At 35.7% G+C, this 26,090-nt stretch overlaps 1 long non-coding RNA gene across 1 annotated transcript; it reads left to right on the top strand.

Moving 5' to 3' along the window:
• Positions 1-276: 276 nt before the first annotated feature.
• Positions 277-26,090, top strand: LOC149806004 (uncharacterized). Its single transcript, XR_016415057.1, has 3 exons — positions 277-370; positions 638-689; positions 24,766-26,090. It is a non-coding gene; the product is annotated as an uncharacterized LOC149806004 (long non-coding RNA).

The raw sequence follows: 26,090 nt of genomic DNA, 5'->3' as shown, positions 1-26,090 counted from the left end.
TGTTCATTAACTGTTTGTATATTATGCTTAGAGGTAAGGTTTGAAACCGCCATCTATTACGTGTCACGCGCTTGTAATAGATATCTTCCTTGTTGTGGAGGCCACAACACAAAAATGTTTTAAAAAAACACACAACATATTGTCAGTAATTAACTCGTTATTAAATTCTAACACGTGGTTTGGATTGGAAACACATATTGGCCTTAAGCTGCCTTTCTGAATGTTACAAGAACAGTAAATTTGAAAGTCTTTTGGTAGTTGTATTTTCCGTCTATTCGCAAGAGTATGATCTCTACATTTTCATTTGCAAGAACAACACCCGATGCCATATAATCACATGCAGCTAATTAGAACTATACATGTCAAATACGTAAGCTTTGTACTTCAGATGAAGTTGAAGATTAATATTTTTGTTTGCTTGTATGCAAGATACTAGACAATGTGAATAATTTAATATTAAACTATTGTTATTAGACTGATTACTACTTTGTAAAAAGCTGTTTTTTATTAAGAAAAATTGTTGGAAAGGAACTCTTTGTCAGTACTTTTTGAAATGGCAAAATATACAACTTACTTATATACTGAGACAAGACTGTTTTACTTCATACATTGTAGTATTTGCAATTCTATGTTTCAGATTGCTCAGAGAAGGTCGAGGGCAATTGTCCAGGAGATTCTCCTAAATTCAGGTAAATCTATAAAATGACAAGACATACTATTGGTGAATGTAAATTCATGTCGTTAGTCACTAATTATAGGTAGGTTATACCTACCTACATACCCCCCTCCACACACACACACATTATCTATCTAACCGCTCCGGTGGCCTAATGGTTAGAGCGTCCGCCTCGGAAGCGGGAGGTCGTGGGTTCGAACCCTGGTCGAGTCATACCAAAGACTTACATAAATGGTACTAACAGCTGCCTGGCTTGACGCTCAGCATTAAGAGGTTAGTGTTAGGACTGGTCGGCCTGGTGTCAGGATAATGTGACGGGGTGGGACATCCTGCTACATGACTGCGGCACGATGCCCCAGTGCTAGATATCACTATAAACTGCCACACTGCAGACACGTAGCGATATGACTGGAAATTTGTTAAAGCTACGTTAAAAATCCTAATCACACACATCTATCTATCTATCTATCTATCTATCTATATATCTATCTATCTATCCATCTATCTATAGGTAGGTTATACCTACCTACACACACATATATATCTATATATCATCTCTCTCTCTCTCTCTCTCTCTCTCTCTCTCTCTATATATATATATATATATATATATATATATATATATATATATATATATATAGAGAGAGAGAGAGAGAGAGAGAGAGAGAAAGAGAGAGATAATGTGTGTGTGTGTATGTGTTTAGATATCTATGTAGATAGATGGATGGATAGATAGATAGATAGATAGATAGATAGATAGATAGATAGATAGATAGATAGATATATAGATAGATAGATAATGTGTGTGTGTATGTGTTTAGATATGTATGTATAACCTACCTATACTTCGATATATAAATAATAATGAGGACTTTGTATAGCGCCTAATGTTTAGAAGCTCTAATCGCGCTTTACAACATTAGACAACACCTATAAGATAAAAAACATATATAATGATATGATTACAAAAACAAACACCATGAAATTAGAAAACATAAAAAAACATGCTGAGAATATTCAAGGTAGGAAACATTATTAGGTCTTTAAGTTTGTTCTTGCAGTCGAAATAAGTGAGTTATGAGAGCACTCTTGAATGGGATCGCTGTGTCTATGTGTCTAAGTTCAGTAGGCAATTCATTCCACGTTGCTGGGCCCTGATATGCAAAAGAACGCTGTCCATGTGGCTTTGTTTTCATAGTGGGAAGAATGAGTATACGATTGTCCGAAGAGGAGCGTAACTATCTTGCTGGTGTATACACATGGGTGAGGTCGGAAAGGTATGTTGGACTAGAGTCCGTCAGTGAAACGTAGCACAGATAACAAATTTTGTGTTTGATTCTGGATCGAATGGATAGCAGTGTAGGGTACAGAGCAGCGGGGAAGTGTGGTCTGATCGTGGTACTCTAAGTATGATCCGAGCAGCTGTGTTTTGAACTTTTTGAAGTTTCTGGAGCAGATATTGAGATGAACCTGACAGAACTGAGTTACAATAGTCCAGTCTTTAAAGTACTAATGAACACACAAGTGTTTTAGTGGCATCAACTGAAAGATATTTGCGAATGGAGCCGATGCGTCTCAGCTCAAGATATGCAGCCTTGCATATGTTCATGACATGTTGGTGCAATGTGAGAGCACTGTCCAGAGTAACACCTAGGTTTCATACGGACTGTGTGAATTTAATGTTGGTGTTGCTGATATTTATTGTTTGAGGTAAAGGATGTGAATGAAAAAGTCTTTTTGTTGTGATCAGAATGGCATCAGTTTTATCTACAGCTTGTTACATGTCATCCATGATTTCATATCAGAAATGCACCGCTCTACACCTTGGATGGTAGCATCAACTTCAGTTGGGTGGCTAGATTTGTACATTTGGGTGTCATCAGCGTACAGTTGGTGAGACACTGGATGATGATATATCACACTTGAGAGCGACTGAGTGTATATAATGAAGAGAACAGGTCCAATAACAGACCTCTGTGGAACACCACAACATAGATTAGCTATGCTGGAGTGTATTCCATTTATAGACACAGTTTGTGTCCTGTTAATCAAGTAGGACTTGAACCACAGTAAGGCTGTATCATGAATGCCAAATGCATGCTGGAGACGGTGAAGTAAGTATATCATGGTCTATTGTGTCAAATGCTGCAGACAAATCAAGGACGGTGAGGACTTTAATCTTTCCGCTATCCAACGCAGAGAGAATGTCATTAACTACTTTTAGAAGAGTAGTTTCAGTACTGTGGCAAGGGCGATATGCAGATTGTATATTTCTAAAAAGACTGTTTGAATTCAAACGAGATACAAGATGGGATAGAACAACCTTTTCTAACATTTTTTATATGAATGGGAGATTTGAAACTGGGCGGTAGTTCTTACAATCGTTATGGTCTAGTGCTGGTTTCTTCAGCCGAGGCTTTACAATGGCAGTTTTGAAAAATGATTGGAATTCCCCAGATGAGAAAGAGGTATTAACAGCATCAGTTAGTGAAGACAATACTGGATCTAAGCACTCAAGCAGCAGTGATAATAGAATTGGATCAAGTTCACGTGACTTTTGTACACTCTTCATCAGAATTGAAAGTACGAGTCAATTGAAATTGTGGCGTCAAGCTTGTCTCTAATTTTTTGTATTTTGTCACGGAAGAAATTTGCAAACATGTCCGGAAGGTCGACTGGAGAGAAGATAGTTGGAAGTGGTGTACATTTGTTCCTTGACATTAACTTGTTAGTAATCTCAAAGAGCTGTTTGCAGATGGAACTTTCCATGATCTTAGTAGTGTAGTGGGCTGATTTCGCTGCATGGACTATATTTATGACATTCTTCTTAGCGGCTTCATATGTGTGTGTGTGTGTGTGTGTGTGAAGGCAGGTGGGTATAACGTACCTATAATTATCGACATATAAACATATATTGTGTAAGAACAATATCTATCTTTCTATATATCTATATATATATATATATATATATATATATATATATATATATATATATATATAGAGAGAGAGAGAGAGAGAGAGAGAGAGAGAGAAAGAACAATATCTATATATCTTTCTAATTTTAGGTAAATATATAGATAGATAGATATTGTTCTTACACAATATATGTTTATATGTTGATATGTTTAACAGTAATATGTTTGAGGTGCTTCTTCGGGTATCATGAAATTTCACAAAAATATCTTCCTTGATTGCGACTGCATTCGGAGTATGGTATTGTGCATCTTTTTGGAGAGACTACTTGTGTTGATATTGTTGCAACAACTAATTCATCATCATCCTTAATACATTAATATATAGTAACTTGGGGTATATATTGGCACACGTAGAAGCACATAAGAGACATTCATCAACCTTAATACCTTAATATAAAGTAACTTGGGGTATATCTTGGCACACGTAGAGGCACATAAGAGACATTCATCAACCTTTCAAAGGTCAAATCAGTGAATTTGCGATGAGCAAAGCGATAACAAAATCTACATTCCAACCGTTGTTGGTTTTACTTGACGGAACGATCACGGGTAGATGACTTCGGGGAGATATCACTGCTGAACAAGAGTACAGGATACTGTAGTACTCAGGGTACTTTTTGTAGATGACTTCGTGTGTCACCAGTTGAAGGTGTGCCCTTTCGACGGCCGTGTTGTTCTTTGCTTTAGCTAGTAGTGTACATCCAACAGGACTTCTCGCTTACAGAATATCCACTTGCACAGTAAAAAATAAAGTGTAGGCTAATCGTTCAAAACTCTAGCATCTTGAATATTTGTTGAATGGAGTTTTAAATAACAATAAAGGTGAAACCATTTGAAAAGTAGAGCGACAGAGATACATGTGTCTCCCTCTATTCACGATGACGCCACTCACTTTCGACACAGCCGTCAGTTCGGTCCATAAAAGATTATTTCCAGAAGCAATCAGTTTCACACGTGAAACGGTATAGCTTTTTGACCTGACATTTCGCCACTAATCGCAGCAATCTGAATCAATACGTTCATGGGGAACACTGATGCTAGACAGACTGCATGGGTTTTCAAGGCTAGTATAGTGCGACTTAACGAGAGCGTTCCGGTATATGTTTTATATTTCTTGATCACGCAAAGGCGATCCAAGATCTCCACAATAGGTGTCGAGCTAATCAATGAGGCCAAGTTCAGTTCCTGGAAAGCGTCGAAAATTTACATGACTAAAGAGAAAACCTTAAAAATTCAATATAGCAGCATCAAGGTGAAATTTGTATGCTATGAGTAAGCTAGATTTTGTTCTTGACGGCGGCCCTTGCCTGATATAGAAAGACACGTATCTTCGTGTTGGATTTAACCATGATTACAGCAGCTTTATAGTATGATTTCCAAGTTTCACAAGCGAGGATGACATTGTGTCTGGCAGAATACGACTGGCATTTACAAGTTATTGGCTCGATGGCTCATCGGAGCCAAACGCCAACCGAACAATTTAAAGAACCCTCAACATCGTTATCATGAAAAAGATCAATATAAAGCTTGAAAGAATCAAATTGGCCTGCACTGAAAACCCCAATTTTTTGGGGCGTCTACAGAGATTTCTGGCTGACGGAAAAGGAGCAGACTAACGCTACCCCTCAGGGTTTACAAAATGCGAACACTGCCCCTATACATGTCGGAGCTGGCAGTGACGTTGCTTATACCCAGTCCGTTAATTATATTGCTACCATCGTTGGGAACCACTTATAAGTGGTTCGCAACGATGGTAGCAATATAATTAACGGACTGGGTATAAGCAATTATTTGTGCCAAATGATCACATGCCATATTACCCGCCGAACTTTTCAGACAACATAACCTTCAAGCTGACGTATAATGACTACGAAAGGGTAAATATAGAGCACTAATTAGCAGACATGATTCGTCTTCAGCAGTATCTTTCTAGAGTACGAAATTGTAATCAACGCAGCAGAACATGAGACCCCCGAGTGCTGTGTCATCACAGGATGGTGGTGAATAGGAAGGACATCATGTAAATATCAGCCTGAGCACATTATTATTGTGGTCTTTTATTGTTTGATTATTTTGTGGTATTTTTATTTCTATATAAGCTTTATGGACCAGAAGGTGCCTGCCTTGTTTAAATGGCCTGGGGAATTTGGTTTGTTTTGGTTGATAATTTTGTTGAGGGTGGGGGGTGGGGTGCGGTTGGGGGATGGTATTCTCCAGTTAGGCAAAAGCAAGTTTTCTCATGATGACGGTACAAGAATATGAAATAAGTACAACCCACAACTAGTCCGATGTTTTAACTATATCCCCGTGAGAAACTACATCTATCAGTCTGCTTGATGTACGGTATCAAAGCTTCATACAAAAATGTTTGCTCACTAAATATGCAATTGCAAACGTAGCCATCATGACATCATATAAAATGTAAATCACAGATATTCAACACACCTTTCTCAATATCACGCTTGGATATTACCCCATACGTCAATGGGTTCCAATCTGACCCCAGATCGGTTCCTGAATAGCGCCTTCGGATATTGTCCCATACGTAAATGGGTTCCGATACGACCCCAGAGTGGTTCCCGAATAGCACCTTCGGATAGTATCTTATACGCCAATGGGTTTTGATCTGAGCCCAGATCGGTTCCTCAGTAACACCCTGGGACACCAGAGTGCTGCGCCATCACAGGATGGTGGCGAATAAGAAGGACAACACGTGAAATATCAGTCTTAACATATGACACGAAGACCATGAAGGTGATATTTCTGTTCTTCGAGATACGACAAAAAGCTCTGAGTTCGATCGTCATGCTGATCGATTCTACAATACCTTTATTAATAAGAATTGGTGACGATTAAAGTCGTTTCCAACTAGATATATGACCAGGAGCAGAGGATGTATTCACATCTGTGGAGAGGCTGTAAAATTAATGGTGCTTAAAATTGAAAAGACGACACATAGAGCAGGTGTTATAAACATTTATTTATGTATCATCATACAGCTGAACACACAAAATGTCCAATTCATTTCCGTTATCTACGAGTCTGCAGTTCCAGCAAGCGTTTGTTGATATCATCAAGTCATATCGGTATCGATTGCCGTGGCTGTGGCAAACGCGTGCTTGCCTGCGAACTATTCTAATCGGTATTTACGAGCCATATTGATTGACAATGAGCGTCTGCCCTACTATACGGCTCAACAAGGCATATGACAGGTTTTGGGCCAGCTGCAGGAAAAGGTCTGTCCATATTTCTAGTCAACCCTGAGGATATGATCTGGATAGCGTGCTTTGTTCACTCACTAAAACGTTCATGGTTTTTATTTTGTACTGGACTATAGCGTTTCTTCATGGGCTCCGAAAAATGACATGCCAGTTAGCGTCTATATATGCCGTCATTCAGGCATTAGCATATGAGCCATAACACAAACATACGTCTGCTGTACGTGATATGGGTCTTCATGAAATACTATTTGGATTAACAGCCCAGAAGAGTACGTAGCGACAACGACCACTCACGCAGCGTTTCACGTGTTCGATGAATCAACATTAGTACAGCACTAAGTCCGTCTATCTGTGTTGTTAGCTTCTGGAGCAATGAGAAAATAAATAGGTCGACCACTTACGTTTGGAGACCTTATGCGAAAACATAACATATAAACAAGGCTAAATTGGGTACCAGGAATACTGCTTTGCTGTGGCTGTCTCTGCTTAGATTGTATACAGCAGTTGTAAGACACTTTCTGCTGATGTGTAACTACAAAGTTCATGAGACTGAGTTATAAATGATCGAGTCATCAAACCTCTTTGTTGAAGTTCAGCAGCCACCTTTAATATAGGTACGTTGCAACTGACGTGATTACCTATATACATGCCAATTTTGAAATGACACGACAAGAAATTACAAACACAACTGATGATGGATTTGTCAGCACATGCGACCAAGGATGCGTCAGCAGAACAATGTTAGCAAATGACCCGAGACTGCAAGGTAAAAATACAGGAAGAATTGCTGCTTATAAGAAGCTTCCGGATTAGATGAAACAACGCCGAACTCGGAATAAGCACGGTACTGTCGGTATTTATGTCACTCCCGCTGCCCAGGAATATTAGCAGGAGATGACATATTATATTCTCTGGGGCCAACTAGCTTTGGTAGCTGACCTTCTTTACACATCATCCGCGGAGCGGGCATAAGTTCGTGGAATGCATGTGCAATAGCCATTAGAATTGCACGGACGTTCATATCTACAGCGAAGTCTAATAGCCGGCGGAGTGGATTCGTGAAGTATCAAACCTTCCCAGGTCATAAGTTTGTTATTTGTGCCTTATCGCGTTTGTCACTGTGCTAGTATAGTGCATCTTTACCTCTGCGCAGACACGGCATTCAGCTAGTAATCATATAGGTCCCAGACTCGCCTGTCAGGATTAACGTGTTCACTCAAACGCTGTTTTCAGATCGGTTCCTCTGTAACACCCTCGGATATTACCAAATAGTTAAATGGGTTTCCATCCGACCCCAGATCAGATTCCTTAATAGAACCCTCAGAGATTACAGATACGTCAATGGGTTTCCATCCGACCCAGATCGGTTCCTGAATAGCACTCTTGGATATTATCTCATATACCAATGGGTTTCAATCCGACCTCAGATCGGTTCCTCAATAACACCCTCGGATATTACCTATGCGTCAGTTGGTTTCGATAAGACCCTAGATCGGTTCATCTACTGATGCCAAACGTTTTCCAAACGAGAATGCTTGCTTACTTAACCAGTTGCTAACAGTGCTAAGAGTTTGGTAATTGTATCGCCAGATGTGCAGTCGCTGTTAACTATAGATTAAAATCATCGGCTTTTTAATTAATCTGTTAATTCTTCAAAAGTACGAGCACAGGATTTGCAGATAAGCTTTACGACTCACGTTTTACAAAGGGGGTTATTTAGTTTGTTGACCTGTTGTGTTAGCCTTAGAACTTTGAGACAAACACTTTCAAAATAAATTAACGAAGGACAATAATTTATACTTTACCACATTTTGTCTTATTATATTGAATATTGACTTTAGAAAGCTCTTTGTTACAATAGCATCTGCCATGAGATTTATGCTTCCCCCATATTGTTACAACAACAGCTATCATGAGATTTCATACGAATTTTAAAAAGGTAAACAATATTTATCAACGAAAAACACGATTTTGCGATACTGTTAATATATTCAACTAGATTAATTCTTCTGACTTGTACAAACATCCATGAAAATGAATGAATTTAAATGTAATCCAGTACCAGAATGACAGATAGAGGGCTAGCGAAGGAATTAAAACCTGATGAAATAAAATTATTTAGTACACATGTCATGGATAGTGCATTAGTTTTTTTTTCTTTCTTTTTGTGATATTTTGCGATACGGCTATTTATTACCCGATAATTAGACCGCACCGGTGGCCTAGTGCTTAGGGCGTCTGCAGGAGGTCGCGGGTTTCGAACCCCAGCCGAGTCATATCAGAGACTTACAAAAAGTGTACCAACAGCTGCCTCGCTAGTCGCTCAGCATTAAGAGGTTAGTATTAGAACTTGTCGACCTGGTGTCAGGATAATGTGACTGATTTGGACATGATGCGACATGTCTGCGGCATGATGCCCCAGTGCTAGACATCCCTATAAACTGCCACATTGCAGATATCGCAGCAATATGACTGAAAAAATGTTAAAGCTACGTTAAAAATCAAAATCTCTCTCACAACACACACACACCCCCGATAATTAACATTGATTCTGTATAATTGCTTTCATGATGTAGAAAATGAATAGTATATGACTAAAACTACAGTCGCATGTGAGGTAAAATGAAGAAAGCCCTAGTAATCTCTAGGTTTAGACATAGATTCTTAGTAAGGCATTTTTGATATAATACTTCAACTCTTACATATTCGTGCATTATCAGCAAATAACGGCAATTAATCATGTTCAGTTCAAATGTTAGGCTGCTTTTCGTTCCAATCTAGTTATGGAGTTCCGTTTGGATAATTTGTTAGGTATTACTGTGGATTATTCAACAGAGTTATGGAATTGCATTTGGATATGTTGTTAGGTATTTCTGTGGGTTAGCAGATGCAAGTCACGTATAGTAATAACAAATATTTAAAAGCGTTGATTGACAACGTACCATGGTAATATTGATCGTATATCGACAGTTTATATAGTACTACCTTGAATTATTATTGTGCACAGCAGTCTTTCTAGTATTGATTTCACTTTAGATTATTATTATTATTATTATTATTATTATTAATAATTCTTCGTGATTGTAAATATACTTAGGTCAAAATCTGACTCCACACAAGTACCTTCAAATCACGTTTGATAAACACTGATGTGACAGTGAAACGAAACAGTTAACTTAAAGACTTAACCCAAAACAATTTCGTGTAGATCTATGGAAAGATCTGCAGTGCCCCAATATGTTCATGCACTTTGCATTTCGTCTTCCCGAAATCATTGTGGTACCATGATAAAATTTGTATGATAATCGACCCTCGTGTTAACATGAACACAAATGCACAATCCATTATATAACTATCATGATAATATCTTAATAATCCTATGTTGGGCGTCTGTTTTACTGGGCGTCCGCATTATTGGGAGTTCGTTTTATTGGACAACCGATTTGCTGGGCAGGTTGTTTAACTCGTTGGTCAAATGTTACCAATAAACTAAAGCGACATTTGTAAATGTAAACTCCTGCCATTGTTTAGAAAGCTAGCTAATACAACATTTAATGCAAGCAATTTCATGGCCATCAAGCACCTGAATTAGGTTACTTATATATTAAATCAAGCAAGAACACTTTCTCCCTCAAGCTGCAAACCAATCGAAGCCTTTCTCAATCTGCTGTAAATGAGTACACATAACTTAGCCGATGTAAATGAGTAGACAGAACTGAACCGATGTAAATGAATACACAGAACTGAGCCGATGGAAATGAATATACAGAACTGAGCCCATGTAAATGAATATACAGAACTGAGCCCATGTAAATGAATACACAGAACTGAGGCCATGTAAATGAATACACAGAACTGAGGCCATGTAAATGAATACAAAGGACTGAGTCTATGTAAATGAGTACACAGAACTGAGCCAATGTAAATGAGTACACAGAACTTAGCCGATATAAATGAATACACAGAACTGAACTGAGCCGATGTAAATGAGTACACAGAACTGAGCTGATGTAAATGAATACACTGAACCGAGACGATGTAAATGAATACACAGAACTGAGACGATGTAAATGAATACACTGAACCGAGACGATGTAAATGAATACACAGAAATTAGACGATGTAAATGAATACACAGAACTGAGACGATGTAAATGAATACACAGAACTGAGCCGATGTAAATGAATACACAGAACTGAGACGATGTAAATGAATACACTGAACCGAGACGATGTAAATGAATACACAGAAATTAGACGATGTAAATGAATACACAGAACTGAGACGATGTAAATGAATACACAGAACTGAACCCATGTAAATGAATACACTGTACCGAGACGATGTAAATGAATACACAGAACTGAGACGATGTAAATGAGTATACAGAACTGAGACGATGTAAATGAATACACAGAACTGAGCTGATGTAAATGAATACACTGAACCGAGACGATGTAAATGAATACACAGAACTGAGACGATGTAAATGAATACACTGAACCGAGACGATGTAAATGAATACACAGAAATTAGACGATGTAAATGAATACACAGAACTGAGACGATGTAAATGAATACACAGAACTGAACCCATGTAAACAACAATAACAATACTAATAACCCATAAGAGTAATAATGATGATGATGATGAATTGTGATGATGACAACAACTTCGAAAACGATACATGAAATGAAAACATGTACTGGTGATCTGCGTTGGTAAATACAAATTTTATGTTCTATGACCTCAAACACGTTGCTTTTCTTAGGTACATTTCTTAATACCTGCCAATTCAGGAAGTAGACAATGCATAAACAATAGTATAAAAAAGTAAGACGCATAAACCAAGAATCGCCATTTACAACTAATGCTAAACCTGAACTTGTCTTTTAGAACACTTGATGGGCAAGAAAGCAACACGGGTGAAACAAAATAAGACGCTATATCTTATGTTATTGCGAAATGATTCAATGAAAAGTTATTAATCAATATCGTTCAATTCAAAAAATTACTCTGAGCAGTATTGTTGATAATAACTTTGATTACATCAGACTGATAACGTTCTTTTGATAGTAGAGCTACGATTAATAACTTTAATTACGTTAGACTGGTAACAGTCTTTCAATAGTGGAGTTGAGCTTAATAACACTAATTATATTAGACTGGTAACGGTCTTTCAATGGCAGACCTGAGATTAATACCTTTAATTACATGACACTGATAACGGTCTTTCAATAGTAGAATTAAGCTAAATGACTGTAGTTATATCAGACTGAGAAAGGTCTTATTGGTTTTGAAATTTGCGGAAGTTTCTTTCCAAAACCTAAATTCGAAATATTCATTCTAGTCGAACAAATAAATGATGGTTATGACAATGTTGCAGTTCGTATAACCAGGTACTTTAAAATGAATGGAATCCAGTTAACGCTAGACAATTTATTAACGAAATAACAATGCCCAGCAAACATAACATAATTACCATGGCTAAAGTATAACCGCTACTGCTACTACTACTACTACTACTAATATTACTACTACTACTACTACTGCACTAAGTACCCAAATTTTTGGCAAATGTGTTCCATTTTCACTTTGCGACATGCGTTCTGCCCCATACCTGCACTGAACATAAATATGATGTAAGCCATTAGTAAAAGAATTATCACCCCTACGCCACCTTTTTGCTAATTATCATAAAAGGACTGCATATATCAAACTGTTATTGCAATGCAAGAACCTGCTTATGGTGATGCTTTATTAAGTTTTATCATTTTTTGTACAACTAAGTATTATATTATATGCAATATTCAATTTGGATATATTACAAGATTCGTACATCCAGTTCTATCTGTTCAGAATTTTTCCATAATCTTACATGTCATTACAGAAATGAATTTGGGTCACTTTCAGAATGAACTGATATGAAACACGAGCACTGATATGATATCTCTGAAAAAATAAAATTCCCACATACACACAATGTCGATCAGGAAGTGCGATTTTGAGGCACCTAAAGAAACACCATAAACCTGTTTAAACCTGACATGTTACAATAGTTACTTCTCACATGTATGTTCAGATCACCTAATAATATGCACAATAAAGACATTTATTTGGCACACTAAGCCGAAATAGTTCCGTAGCTTCATTCCGTTCATCAATTGCACCTGAGCATTTCTTTTAATTGAACATGTTTATGTTGTGTATATTCAATTTAATTGTTTGTCTGTTACTTTTTAAAAATACTGAATTCAGACCTGTAATAATATTTATGTAATTCAACAAGAGACTATTGACACATCAGTACTTCGTAGGCTATAATAGACACGTCATCTCCTTCAATATTGGAACTCTTTGGGACTTGAAATGAGTTTCATAAAGAACCTTTTATTACTGTTACTTGTGTCTTAAATTCTTGTATTATTTTTGGATTCAATTCGCAATACCGCGAGTGGTTTTTTCTCTCCATTTTTCACGTTGTATTCTAGGGAAATAAATTATTTTGTTAAATGTTGCATAGCTTTTTGTCTTCACTCTTTTCTGTTACTTATTTTAAGATAATAGACTCGCAACATTTACTTAGCACAAACTAAAAATTGCTACGAATCACGTTAGCTGTAGAATCTCTAAATGCCCCAATTGTGTGAAAAACAAAATATGTTTCTAGATTAATAAGCGAGGGCTATGAAACTACCAACATGAAAACTACCTTTGTAGGAACATTTACTGAGAAATTTGTAGCCTACTTATTACAAGAAAACCAACGAATCAATACATCCATTCTTTCTTATATATATATATATATATATATATATATATATATATATATATATATATATATATATATATATATACACACACACACAACAGGATTAATGTACGTGCCGTAGTTATCAACTTGTATTTACAATACTTCGCCATTATGTAGACTTATATTAATTGACCCCTCCCACTGTCACTACATTTCAAGGAATTTGCAGAAAAAGAGTCAGGTGCATGATAAAATGAAAGCCATGTTTGATTACATCGAAAACAAGAGAGGTGTGTCTCAAAGCACAGCAACTTTGCACGCTAAGACGTAAGGCATACAATACAAAAACTGAATATTGAATTTAATTTAATCTTAAAAGCTCAAACAATAAAAGCCAAATTTTCGGTCGATCGAGAATGTAGAATGTATGTAATCTGGAGAGAGAGAGAGAGAGAGAGAGAGAGAGAGCGATCAGGTGTGATGGAATATGGGAAGATTGAGAGAGTTGGTGTGGTAGTGTAACGACGGGAGACGGACATCCCACATTCTTCACCAAAAAGTTACATTTTAGCAATGTATTTCTACTTTTGATTATTGTTTAAAGCATTATAACAAGTCGGTCTGCATGTTAACATTCTTTTAAATATCTAGTAACCTCATGCCAATTCAGTTATTCAAACGATACAGAATGTATATATTTCAGTGGATAGACCTGAAGTAAAGTACCAATTCATGTCGAAATAAGGCAAGACTATAATCAAATACTAATTACAAGTGCAGCATAGTTTTGTACTAACCGTTTCGGGACACGACACTGCTAACAACATTAAATGTGTGCGTAAACGCTAACAGCAAACAAATACAAGCATTGTTTATAATTTTCTCTCTATTAAATATACTTGCAAAATAGTTAAATATACTATTGAACATTTTACCTAGAAAAGCTCAAAATCATCACGTAGATATTTTTATTTACCAATCCCAAAAACATGCGAGAACAAACAACCCCTTTAAAACGTTTTGTACATGAAATAAGCTAAATAAAACGTTTGAATAACAAAAGTTAAATAAAATTATCACTGAAAGACATAAAGGTTAATTTCGTAATTCTTTGAATAAGTACATATTTTATGGTGTCAGCAATAAATGCTTCAATGATCTTCATTTTCATTGTCACTAAGTCACATATGTAGAAGACCATCATTAGACAAATGCAACAATTTGGTTCTGTAAAAGTGCATTGAAACCTATTGAGTTGAAGTGGGAAGAGATCCACGCGAGAGGGAGAGCAAATTGAATATGTAAATTGTTACACTAGAACAGAGAAGCCTCTAAATACATTAAATAGCCGTGAAATTGATAATGGCTTTGAAAGATATTTCACATTTTATAGACCAAGCAAAACAACTAAAAGTAAAGGATTGGTGTTGGACAGGTTATAGTTAACATTATTTATCAGTTAGGTATTAGACACACAAAAGAAACTTATATCAATATTTTTCCTAATGAATTACGAACTACAGAACTATGTCCTAGGTAGAAACCAAAGACTGTAAACGATCCTTAATCCTATGAAATCAATTTTAAATTCTCCAGAATTTAGAAACTTGAAAATGAATGTAATATATCTCTAAATGAATTTAATATATCTGCGAATGTGTACGAAATATTGGACGTGGGAGAAGAGAAATAGATATTTGCATGTTAATTATATTTCAATATGGTGGACATGATGACTGAAAAGATGGAAGCTAACATTGTTCGTGATAACTTACTTGGTTTTTAATCTCTTCATCAAAATATTGAATAGCAGCTGACCCAGATAAATAGGTAAAAGACGTGTTTAACTATGACTAAAAATATTTTTTATTCAGTAAAGATTTCAGAACTGATAGGATCATAAATACAGAGGTGTAGTGCTGTTAAAACGCGTGGGAACATAGCTCACTTACTTTTTTGCGCATTTCGCCACTCCTTTATTGCGGTCTCTCACTTCTTTATTTAGCAGTACACCATTGTGGAAAAAAAATAGAACTAAAAGTTGCAAGCACAGTTAAGTATTTAAAATGTTAAAGAAATGGGACAATCTAAAGAACGTCTGGATAAAATCAAAGTATTGGAAAGCTCAGGGAAACACCAAAAGGTGAATATGCTTACATATGATCTAGATAATTGTTATGCTTACGTCGACGATGTCATCGTCTACAACGACAAACATAATTCGGAAACACTTTGACAGGCTCACTGATGTAAATTTGACAACTAATATATCCATAAGTGAATTTTTTCCGTGCTTGTGTAACATTTTTAGGACACATCGTGGAACGTGGACAAGTTATACCAATGTATGTTAAGGTAAAGGCTATCTAACATTTTCCTGTGCCAATCATTAAAAAGGAATTGAAGCAGTTTGAATGGCTGGAAACTATGGTAAATCTTGTTTCAAGTTTTCCGTAATTGCTGAACTGAGTACGACAACCATGTTTATTAGTCTGAAAAATATCAGGGTTTTTTTATTAGTCAATGGTCATTCTTCAGAGTAACCAGTTATATCAGCTCCAAATTTAAAATGTCTGCTGGTGCAAATGATGTTATGGTTGAAGACAAAAATGGTGTTTATCACCCAGTGCGTTATTTTTCTAAGCAATTAAATAAGCACCAGATAAATTATTAAACGGTCGAGAAGAAAGGTTTGGCTTTGATACTGATATTGCAAAACCTTGAAGTGTATATTAGTTCAGTTTCTTCTCTGATTATTGTGTTCAGTGATCAAATCCTTCTTACTTTCATTGGTAAGATGAAAAGCAAACGTCAGAAAAATTATCAAGGTGGAGTTTGATGTGACATGACATCAGGCACGTTTAGGGAAATGACAGTTTTTTTGCTGATGCACTTTCACGTATACATAAATAATATACTGTTTCATGTATACTTTCTATAACTCAATAGATTTCACCTTATGTAATCTTTCATCACATGTATATCTAAGTAAAAACATAGCCTTACTGCGTAAATATTTCTTTTTCTTTATGAGGGATGGTGTAATATTTTATCTTTTTGATAAATATTTATTTAATTGTATGCTTTTAATGACGTAACCCCTAGTCCAAAGTCATGTTCATTTTCCACTTGACCTGAATCATTGATTATTTTTATTCTGTAAACAACAAATACATAGATAAAATATTCTCTGTGTTTACCGGTTAACTATTAGGATTAGTAATATGCTCGAGTCAAGGATATTGTGCTTACTACATTTTATATTCTAGTTATAACTATTTTGTAATCTTCTAGAGCGATATGTTCCATCAGGTAATTGTTTTTATTAGAAGATATATTTATTGTGATATAAGGTCAAGTAGAGGACTAAATATTCCTGTTTTACTTGAAAAGAAAGTCCGAGATATTTTTAGTTGACTTTCGGAAACATTTTAACTTTACTCGTGAAGTAGAGGACGGTCACTCGTGGCTTCGCACTTGTGACGATACAATGTTTACACTTCATGCATGAAATATTTATGTATGTTTACTCCAGAATCATCCAATACTCTATGTTAAATGCATAACTGATGACTGCTAATTTGTTATCATATGTGCATCTCAAAGTCAGGTTATATGCAAAGATTGTCAGTATAAAATTGTTAACACTTACTTAACTTGTTATTCGTCGACGAAATATTGTGTAGATTCTACAAACCGTTACACCAATTGAATACCCTGTTAATAAGGCATGTTTGGCACACATTCAATAGTTACCGAGACTTTATAATATTACTGAGTTGTGCAAATTTTCAGGAATATATTGTCCACTCTTCTTGCACTGTATCAGATCAGTCTTCACAGTTCATGCTGTGAGACTCAATACGACGTTGGATAATTTATATTTGATGCTACATCAGTGTTTTCCTACTTAGTGGTGTGGCCATAGAAGAAAGCAATGGCATTTCCTTTCCTTTAATTAAACGGCTGAGCTATAAATTCACAGGTATTAGTATTGAACTGCAATCAAGTTCGTATTTTTTGGTGTCTTCTTCCTTGGATCACTTCGGTTGCTGTTGCAAGTGAAATGTTAATCTAAATTCACGTGGAAGTGTAAAAGATAACAATGGACAATGATCTGCTAATATCTGAAATGCAATTAAACTTCTTTCCATAGATCACAAATTATACATTTACAGTACCTGTATTATGCACCTTGCCAGGTCCTGATCGTAGCTTTGTCAATTTCTCTTCATAATATCGTTTTCAGTCGTTTTCATTATCATTGAATCGACCAAAAACCATACATTTTCGTATACCATGAAAATGGTACAGTCGTTTATGTTAATAAGACCATCGAGATATGTTAAATTATTTATATTATAAGCAACGTAAATAGATGTATACAAAGAAAAAGAATCGACCATCTTAGATTATATGTGTAATTCTCTTGTTATGTCCTCTAGCTGAATCATACACATTGAACAGAAAATTGCGTATTTTTCACGCCAGGCTGTTACTATTGCTCCTCAGTGACAACTGCCGTTGAAACCATTTATGACAAGGTGATGGTGCAGGATTCCATTGAATATATTATCTGATCAGCTAATTTGCTTTTGAAACTAACTACGAAAAGATTGTTGTCTTCGAGAACCACAATACAATTATTGCTGTTGTGATGCTTTGGTCAGTGTGGCTCCTGTTTTTGTTTCTTTGGATTCTTCGTTTATAATCTAAGACATGCGATTATGTAATCCGAGAATAGAAACCTTTCAGTGTATTTTCACTTCTTTGATGCGATATTTTCCTACTTTGCATGTTCGTTGGTCATGTACGTTTTTGACACTGTAGATATCGCTATCCTTCTTTGTCACTCGTTGCATCTGTAGCAAGTAAATTGTTCCTGTGACATTTTTTCTATGTTCAAATCTTCCATTTTATATCTGTGTGAGTGCAAAGACATGTCCCGTCACACGAAACAATTATGCTGTCTAGTTGTATATATGTTTTTGTACTGCTTAGTTTTTAGAAATAAGAAACCTTTATCCAAGGTAGGTTGACGACGGCGATGGCTGTGACTACGTTCACCTGCTCAATTTTAGGAGGTTAAGGGGGTTCAAATCAATATATCAAGCCCAATGGGTGAGACCACTTCCTTTTAAAAAATATTTCAGTTCCTTTTTCTCTAGTTCTGATAAAGATGATACTTGATACATGGTAGGTGTTAACATGGCGACCAGACTCGATGTTGATGTGTGTGTTTTAGCGACTGGAGTTTATATCGCTGTGAATTTGTTTGTTCATCGTGTGACGCTGCCATCCTATTCACTGTTTATGTGTCCTCGTCAATCAAACGGATCCTCTCAACACGTTAAACAATATTTAATGCAGTTACGATGATTTCTTTAAGAGCCTTTTGAATAATCTCTTCTTACAGTAGTACATTCACTTTGGTTAATAACGACTACACGTCGGACTATTTGGCTTAACGAAGGGGTGGATAGGCGAATTTTTCCGAATATTTAGGAGTCTTTTGACAACAAGGGTAAGGATGACGATGACGATGCCATGAAGATCTCTTTGATGAAAACATCTTGTCAAGATAAACTTTGGCAATTCATGTGCAAAGATCTTTTATGATATGAGTCCTATGGTATGGACGTCGTGCTAGTTTGACCTAGGACCATGTACGACGAGAAAACGGGGTTTTAGAAGGAATTAATCCCGATCTCTTCTTTAGACAGATTGATTAAACTTGTTACTGTACCAGTTCTGTCTGACACGGAAGAATAAGAAGACGACGGAAGTGATGTAGATTTAGAAACACGGTGCCATATGGATTCAAAACAAATTGCAAACATTTTTCTTAAATCACGTCTGGCAAAATCAACAGCGGAGCCTTTTTTATCCTGTTGAATTTGTTTCAACAATTAGTTCATTGTAGCTGGACTCTCAGGAGGGTGAAAAAGATGTCTTAAATACTGGTTTTTTCTTGGTCATTTAAACTGCATTAATAACATCCAGGGAATATTTCATGGTTGATAACCTTTCCTTAGTCGTTATCAGCAGGCCAAACATTATTATATCCAAGACAATAAGTTGCAACATCACTTTCTCCCTTTGCTTTAAAGCTATAAAAATAGAAATGCGTGTATTTATTCACATAACATACGGCATAAATTTCTTCATTGTAATATAAATGCGTATGTTTATTCCCATGAAATACGGCATTTATTTCTTCATCGTACTGCCCGATTTTATCACGTTTGCTATCAAGGCTGATGTTTCTTTTTTCATTGTTTTATCATCATTGAAAGTTTTCTCTAAACCATTATATTTTCAAAAATATTAGATTTCACATTTTGTTTGATATCAGCAAATCAGCAAGGTTATTCTCTTGTATGTGATTATGAAACACAACTAACGTTGACCACGCTTTTATCACATTCAAATATGTTACTGAACAGGCATTAACTCCATTCAGTTAAAAAATATTCTTCTATTGTAATCTCATGAAATAAGTAAACCGCGTTTATAAACACTGTTGTATTGAATATACTGTATTTTTGTCCATTATTATTTTGTGTGTAAATGTTTAATATATGTGATTGCGTATTGTTATAATTGTTTTAATTATCTGTGTGAGGTATTACATTCTTGTTAATATTACTTTATGAACAATCGGCGAGTCTCCCGTTTGGTCTAGTTCTCTCCATAATTATACTACAAACCATTAATCCCAGATACACGCAGAATCCGCTTGTCTTCGATTTCATATGAGACTCTCTTTACATAGCATTTTTGAGCATTCGGTTGAAAGCAAAATACACCATATTAAATCTTAGTTGATTATAAGCATAATTATGGCATATCCTGAGATACTCAAGGACAATAATTCCGATATTATGGATGAATTCAATTCTGCCCATCATTTAATCCTGAAAATAAAAAGGTTTTCCTCGAATTTTGGAAACACATAATTGACAAATGCTGACGTTTACATGTGCAAGAGTATTCAGTAAGGAAGAACAAGAAGACAGTAGAACTAGCATTCATTCCGTTTCTTTTGCTCCAGCTGCGAAGGGCGGAAATTTGTGAAAACTCTTTTTAGACTCTTCCTTTAATGAAAAATGTGCCATTTACGGGTCTATGATACATATTGATAACATTGAAAGTGTTATACCGCCAGTAAGTGTCAGAATGTCTAGATGTGATGTTTATTTACCTTTGTTTCTGACATTTACAGGAGTTTATGTCAGCAGTATGGGGCTATGCATACAAATATCACCGGTAAATATGACATGTGCGAATCACCGGCGTTTGTAACATTTACAGAAGCTACAGACGTATTTGTGACAGCTGCCGACACGGTGTACATTTTTTCCTCATAGCTGTTGGGGTGCAAGATGCGCTCACCAATATTGGAAGGAATGTTATTTCCACGGTTCAATTCCGACCGTCAGCAAGCTACAATTCAACTGTACCATAAGATATAGGTTCCTCAGCAGATTTACTACAAGATCCATGGGCCACATAAACGTTAGGGATGTGATGACATGAGCCTTGTGAAAATTAAACATGAAAAAAAAATTCACAAGTTGACCTCGTTTGAATTCGACTTGTACTGGTTATACGTCCACTCGACTTGTTCCTTGACGTAGAGCTGAACCTAACACTGATGATCTAAATTTACAACGCAATGTCAAATTAGACATCGTTCTGTCCTGAACAAAAGTATTAATTTTAACAATTGAAACGTGTGAATCTTAACTACTGGAACTTAGTGAATCTTAAGAATTGGTATGTGTGTATCTTAACAATTGGAACTTAGTAATCTTAACAATTGAAACGTGTGAATCTTAACAGTTGGATCGTGTGAATCTTACATATTTGATCGTGTGAATCTTAAAAATTAGATCGTGCGAATCTTAACAAGTGGAACATGTGAAACTTAACTAGATCACGTGAATATTCACAATACGATCGTGTGAATCTTAACAATTGGAACGTTTGAATCTTAACAACTGAAACTTAGTGAATCTTTAACAATTGGAACGTGTGAATCTTATCAGTTGTAACGTGTGAATCTTAACAACTGGAACGTAGTGAATCTTAACAATTGGAACGTGTGAATCTTATCAGTTGTAACGTGTGAATCTTAACAGCTGGAACGTAGTGAATCTTAACAATTGGAACGTGTGAATCTTAACAGCTGGAACGTAGTGAATCTTAACAATTGGAATGTTGGAATCTTAACAACTGGAACGTAGTGAATCTTAACAACTAGAACGTAGTGAATCTTAACAATTGGAACGTGCGAACTTTAACAACCGGAATGAGTGAATTCTAACAATTGGAACGAATAGACTGTGCTCATTATGAATACACTTCCAATAATTCATAAGCATTATCCCCTCTAAGCTGTTTCATTCGTTTCGATTGGAACAATCTAGATTCACAAATTAAGATCTGGAATGTTGCAGTTAGAATGAAATATTGTATGAGACCAGTACGTCCATCCACATAAACTATCACCATTCTTCCCATACCTTCCTAAACGCATTATTTTGTAGGATATAACCAATCACTATTCGTCCCATCCGCCTAGCCACTCATCATTCTTCCCATGCCTTGACTAGACACAATCCTTTGTAGTATATAGCCACTCATCATTCTTCCCATACCTTGACTAGACACAATCCTTTGTAATATATAGCTAAGAACCATTCTTCCCATAACTTGCCTAGACACAATCCTTTGTAGCATATAGCCAAGAACTATTTTTCTCATAACTTGCCTAGACACATTCCTTTGTAGTATATAGCCAATTACCATTCTTCCTATACTTGCCTAGACACAATCCTTTGTAGTATAAAGCCAATAACCATTCTTCCCACATCTTGACCAGACACAATACTTATAAAGGTTATAGCCAATCACCATTCTTCCCATAGCTTGCCTAACACAATCCTCTGTAGTATATAGCCAATCATCGTTCTTCCCATAACTTGCCTAGACACAATTCTTTGTAGTATAAAGCCAATAACCATTCTTCCCTTAACTTGACTAGACACAATCCGTTGTAGTAAAAAGCCAATGACTATTCTTCCCACATCTTGACCAGACACAATACTTATAAAGGCTATAGCCAATCACCGTTCTTCCCATAGTTTGCCTTGGTACAATAGTTCGTAGGATAAACAGACTTTTAAAAATTATTCTATATATTCAGAGACAAAACAAAATGCGAACAGAACATCGTAGAGATATACAAACAGGCTCATCGTCCAAAATTAAACCTTATTAGAGATCAAAAGGATGATAACTGTATAATCCCTGGACAAACACTTTAATACATTATTAAAAGTATTGACTTGTGCAGATCTTTTTTTGTTCTGCGTTAGCATGTAAAAGTTTGCATACTGTACACATTTGTATTGACACTTCGTCAGGAGATGGCGTAAGTATGTAAAAATACAAAGTATGCAAATTAGCACACATGGAAACCAGCGAAGCTGTTCCAACGGTTTAACAAACAAGATATAGCGAGACCATGTCATGCCTAGAAGTCAATTCCACTCTGCAAAACGGAAGGATGGTTATTTATAGTCGTGTGTTGTATTGCAGACTATGAGGGGTTCTATATGTGTCATGTGGGTGAACCTCTTGTTTTAAAGGCGCCTTAATTTTCTTTGACGGGGGTATTTTGGTGGTGGGGCACTCCAGATATGTACGTTGTCAAGGTTTCCTGAACCTTGGAATCAACATTTGCAAAATGAGTATGGTGAAATTTACTTCTTATTAGGTTGCAAATCTGTTCATCGAATTTACATCCACTGTAATCCGAAATCTAATATAAACAAACAAAAGAAGAAAAAAATCCAATAATTATTAAGTTATGAAGAAAATATGTGAGACAGACATGATATTTTTGTTGTTTTGTTTATTTTAAAGCGAAAGCAATTAGCCTGAGCAAGATTAATGGAGTGACCAGCTGTTGTTTACAAATTATTTCTATTCTGGGGAAACATTCTACTTTATTTGCTCCATTTCTAGTAGAATCTCAAAACAAAATTGATTAAGATAGAGAATTCAGAGAGATAATACATTTTTAAAATTTAAATCAGGCTTTGTAATTCAATATATCCGCTGTTTTACTGGCTGTATGCATGTGATAATAAGTAAAACACATTGTACAGTTTAGTGCTTATTTATTCTAATATTAGCTGTATATTTGTGTTATTTAGCAACATAAATTATACAGTTCAGTGCCTCTAAATTCTTGTATCTGTGTTCTGACAAATGATTTTGCTTACTTGAGAATATAATGTGTAATCCAGTATTTGCATTACGTATGCAAAAAGGATTGACGAAAACTCATTAATAAGGCTGTATTCCCAAAACAAACGTTGAATCTTTTCATATTTTTCATTACAAAAACTTCATGGATTGTTTATTTTGTTTGTTTGAACAGCCTTTTACATGTAATATTCTGGGAAGTATTTTGTGTACTGAAACCATTGTATTTTAGAGTCTCTACTGCTTCTGAATACAGTTTTGCTTTTAGTTTTCATATCTCTGGTTTAGAACTTAATATATAGCCTCGTTTCAGTCCTGATGTAATTATTAATATATTATTCTTACGAATTGCATGCATATCTTTACAACTATTAACTTTAACAATATTAAAATAATGGTCCGTATTTCTGAATTGGTACGAAATATTTTTTCTGGGTCTGATGAAAATTGATGTTATTACAAATACCCAGATAAGGTAATTGACTTTATCTGTATGCTACTATATTTTGTCTTTCAATGTACTGAAGTGAACAACATCAAAGATTGTTTTTTCCTAGATTTTAATGCGAGCAATAATATATCTTTTCAATGTGTCTCAGTTGGATAGGTTTTCCAAATTTAAATTGTGGGTCATTTTGCGTACTTGTTAAAGTCTAAATCGTAAATGAACTTACATTTCCAGTGGGTTTTTTTTATAATGGTGTCGTCCTAGATGTTATTATTGTTACTATTAATAGCAGGTGGAGATGTAATCGTGCTTATCATTCTCATAATTATCATCGTAGTGAACATCATGATCATGATCATTTCATATTGCGAGAAACGTAAATGGTTCAGCACATCACTTTTTTAATTGTAGGTTGCCAAATTAGCAGGATATGCTAAATGTGACAGGATGGAAAATGCAATTGCAGGTTAGCAACATGGCGGGATGTGTTATAATTGAGAGGATGGAAAATGCAAACATAGGTTAGCAACAAAGCAGGATATTCTAATAGTGACAGGATGGAAAATGCAGTTATAGGTTAACAACATTTCAGGATATGCCCAAACTGACAATATGAAAATGCAAACACAATGTTCACGAAATATGATTGCATCTTCAAGGCAGTACATATTTTGACAAGAGAAGAGGCCATTTACTGTCTTCCCTCGAATGATTCAATTATAACAATAATGAATTCACAGCAAAATTGGTATAGTATTCTGTTTCTATTTAAAAGTTATGCGTACTAAAACTTTAATTCAAACATTTCTTTTAGTACATTTTAGAATCAATTGCAAACAATAGGCACCACAATGATCTATCCACTAGCTAAAGCGTTAAGAACGTTTAAAACAGAAATATGCGATTAGGATGAAGGTGCCGACTGGAATATTCCAGAAGACAGCTTCTATCAGTGTAGATAATTTGGCGAATTGATTCGTTTAACTTACAAGATTTTGGAACATCTTATTCTAACAACAGTATAGTAGATATCTAGACCGCAGAACATATCTTGAAAAGCTGAGAGATTTGTACTGAAATACCTTCATGGTCACCTCTAAAAATCACTCAGAGAAAAACAAGTTGCCATAATGAGCATTACAGTTACTCTTTATAAGCCAATGACAAAGACAGACAACATTTTACACCGTGGAGTATTTTGGCTACCACAAATAGTGATTAACGTTTGATTTTCAATGCTGAGTTCAATGATGAAGAACTCTTGGCAAATTATCTGACTCAGAACAGTTTCCTCTTCAAAGGCACAGGTTGAATAATTCCAGATCCTTTTAAGATCAGGTCGAACGCTACTAGCTAGAGTGTTGTTGTACTTTCCCCATAATTCAGTACTATTATTTCGTCACCTGAGTTATGGACTAGCCTATCATCACAGCAGTACGAAGGAGATTTTCTCTCATTTATTACGTTGAATTTTTTACGTCAGGTCTACCTAGGGTGAAATATTTGAATAAAGTAGAAACCATACCCAATTGACACTAGTTATTGCCATCAGAAGCTGTTCTTTGCATGGTTCCAGAAAGAATATTTAACGGATTTTAGAGCCAAAATAGTGCTTTGCATAGGAATGGAAACCATCAACCTCTAATTTAGCAAGCTACCTTTCCTACAACGACGCCGGACACAAACCTTGGTAAACTGGTTACCTCTACTAGCAACCGAATTCAATGGGCGGTCAA

The sequence above is a fragment of the Sinohyriopsis cumingii genome, chromosome 2, assembly GCF_028554795.1.
Source record: "Sinohyriopsis cumingii isolate HCF-2022 chromosome 2, ASM2855479v2, whole genome shotgun sequence".
Classification (NCBI taxonomy): domain Eukaryota; kingdom Metazoa; phylum Mollusca; class Bivalvia; order Unionida; family Unionidae; genus Sinohyriopsis; species Sinohyriopsis cumingii.
Note: the sequence above shows the minus strand (reverse complement) of the source record. Positions and strands in the feature narration are given on the sequence as shown.